Raw genomic sequence first — 3,295 nt, 5'->3', positions numbered from 1 at the left:
GAGGCCACGCCCTCTGCGCTCACGTGCCCCAAGGGAGCCAATAAGGTGCTGGGGGCGGGGTGCCGCCAGGAACTCGCGAGCTCTGGCTGGCGCGGCGACAGGCTGGAGTAGCGGAGGCCAGAACCTGAGGAAATGAGGGAATTTCCTCCCTAGGTCGTTGGTTCTGTCACTTCTCTAGTCACTGTCACTCCCCAAGGTCACTGATTCTGTCACTTCGCCGGTCACCGTCACTGCCCTAGGTCGTTGATTCTGTCACTTCGGTCACAGTGTCGGCCTTGGGGCTCTAGAGAACCTGTTTAGGGTTTCTCCATGATTCGACTTGGGGCCTGTGGTTGAGGGGAGCGCCCGCCTCCCCTCTTGTGATAGGTCGCTGAGCCCCGTCTGCCGTCGCTGGTTGGCTGATAGGTGGCGCAGCGGGCCTATCAGAGGGGAGGAGCGCTGGCGTCTCTGGGAGTTGTAGTCCTTGGGAGTCCATCTCGCTTCCGGGCGGGATCCACGCTCCGGGGCGTAGTGTCCTCCAGTCAGGTATTGCCCGGTGCACTGTGGCTTCTCGTCCAGAGGCGATGGGAACACCCCCGGTTCTCTGAAGCCGCAGTTCTGAGCTGCCTGGGCCCTCGGGCCGTGCGGAAAGGGCATGCGAGGTTGTGCTGCCAGCGGCCGTCGTGTGGTGTGGGATTCGGGTCGTGTGCAGTCCCACCCGCGGAACCCTGGGCCTAGCTGCGCCTCCCGCTTCTCAGGGAGCAGAGGCTCAGGAGTCCGCCAGTCTATCCAGGCTGGACAGTGCACCCCGCCGCGGAGCCCCCGCTCAGTTCTGCAGCAAACCGTCGAGCCCGAGATCCTTTCTGCTTAATTAAAGTTGGTGTAAGCTAATCCTTTGACAGTGATGGGCTGATGGGTTTGTTGGGGCACGTCTGTCTCTGGGACAGATGTTCTTTCCTGTTTAAAGAGGGATGTGCCCCCAAGGTGCCCCACAGTCGTATGTACTGAGCTCTAACTGACTTTTACTGTTCTGTTAGTTTACTGTGTACAATGCAATGATCTGATATATGTATATACTGCAGAATGATCACTAGAATGAGGTGCAGTTAACATATCCAACCCCTCACATAGTTACATTGTGTGTGTGCGCGTGTGCGTGTGTGTGTGTGTGTGTGTGGTATGAATGGTTTAGAACCTACTTTCAAGCGTCTTTCAAATACACACTACAGCAATGTTAACTATAATCACCTACTGTATATTACAAGGCCAGAACTTAATCACCTTGTAAGGACTGTCAGCTGAGTGTGGCACAGATCATGAACTCCTTATTGCCAAATTCAGACTCAAATTGACGAAAGTAGGGAAAACTGCTAGACCATTCAGGTGTGACTTTAAAAAATCCCTTACAATTATACAGTGGAAGTGAGAAATAGATTCAAGGGATTAGATCTGATAGACAGAGTGCCTGAAGAACTATGGACAGAGGTTTGTGACATTGTATAGGAGGCAGGGATCAAGACCATCCCCAAGAAAAAGAAATGCAAAAAGGCAAAATGGTTGTCTCTTACACATAGCTGTGAAGAGAAGCGAAAGGCAAAGGAGTAAAGGAAAGATATACCCGTATGAATGCAGAGTTCCAAAGAATAGCAAAGAGAGATAAGAAAGCCTTCTGTGATCAATGCAAAGAAAGAGAGGAAAACAATGGAATGGGAAAGACTAGAGATCTCTTCAAGAAAATCAGAGATACCAAGGGAACATTTCATGCAAAGATGGGCACAATAAAGGACAGAAAAGGCATGGACCTAACAGAAGCAGAAGATATTAAGGAGAGGTGGCAAGAATACACAAAAGAACACACAGAAGAACTGTACAAAAATGATCTTCACGACCCAGATAATCACAATGGTGTGATCACTCACTAGACATTCTGGAATGTGAAGTCAAGTGGGCCTTAGGAAGCATCACTATGAACAAAGCTAGTGGAGGTGATGGAATTCCAGTTGAGCTATTTCAAATCCTGAAAGATGATGTGAAAGTGCTGCACTCAATATGTCAGCAAATTTGGAAAACTTAGCAGTGGCCACAGGACTGGAAAAGGTCAGTTTTCATTCCAATCCCAAAGAAAGGCAATGCCAAAGAATGCTCAAACTACCGCACAATTGGTTTCATCTCACACACTAGCAAAGTAATGCCCCAAATTCTCCAAGCAAGGCTTCAACAGTACGTGGATCGTGAACTTCCAGATGTTTAAGCTGGATTTAGAAAAGGAAGAGGAATCAGAGATCAAATAGCCAGCATCCATTGGATCATCAAAAAAGCAAAAGAGTTCTAGAAAAACATCTACTTCTGCCTTATTGACTATGCCAAAGCCTTTGACTGTGTGGGTCACAATGAAGTGTGGAGAATTCTGAAAGAGATGGGAATACAAGACCACCTGACTTGCCTCTCGAGAAACCTATATGCAGGTCAGGAAGCAACAGTTAGAACTGGACATGGAACAACAGACTGGTTCCAAATCGGGAAATGAGTACGTCAAGGCTGTGTATTGTCACCCTGCTTATTTAACTTATATGCAGAGTACATCATGAGAAACGCTGGGCTGGAAGAAGCACAAGCTGGAATCAAGATTACCAGGAGAAATATCAATAACCTCAGATATGCAGATGACACCACCCTTATGGCAGAAAGTGAAGAGGAACTAAAAAGCCTCTTGATGAAAGTGAAAGAGGAGAGTGAAAAAGTTGGCTTAAAGCTCAACATTCAGAAAACGAAGATCATGGCATCTGGTCTCATCACTTCATGGGAAATAGATGGGGAAACAGTGTCAGACTTTATTTGGGGGGGGCTCCAAAATCACTGCAGATGGTGACTGCAGCCTTGAAATTAAAAGACGCTTACTCCTTGGAAGGAAAGTTATGAACAACCTAGACAGCATATTCAAAAGCAGAGACATTACTTTGCCAACAAAGGTCCGTCTAGTCAAGGATACGGTTTTTCCAGTGGTCATGTATGGATGTGAGAGTTGGACTGTGAAGACTGCTGAGCACCGAAGAATTGATGCCTTTGAACTGTGGTGTTGGAGAATGCCAGGGTCCAGCCCTGGTGGATCCAGGGAATTCGAAGCATGGATGGTGTTGGCGAGGAAAACTTATTTATTTATTAATATAGAAATATAAGATTAGATTAGGAAGAAATAGTGTATTAGGAAAATTAAGTGGAGAAAGAAGGCTGAATAACTTGGATTACGTGGAAGACCAATAAAATTCCAGACAAGGAATTTGCACCATCTACTTTGGGCCACCGGTGTTCGCTTGAA

Source organism: Capra hircus, chromosome 26 (genome assembly GCF_001704415.2).
Source record: "Capra hircus breed San Clemente chromosome 26, ASM170441v1, whole genome shotgun sequence".
Taxonomy (NCBI): domain Eukaryota; kingdom Metazoa; phylum Chordata; class Mammalia; order Artiodactyla; family Bovidae; genus Capra; species Capra hircus.
This window is presented reverse-complemented; position numbering follows the sequence as displayed.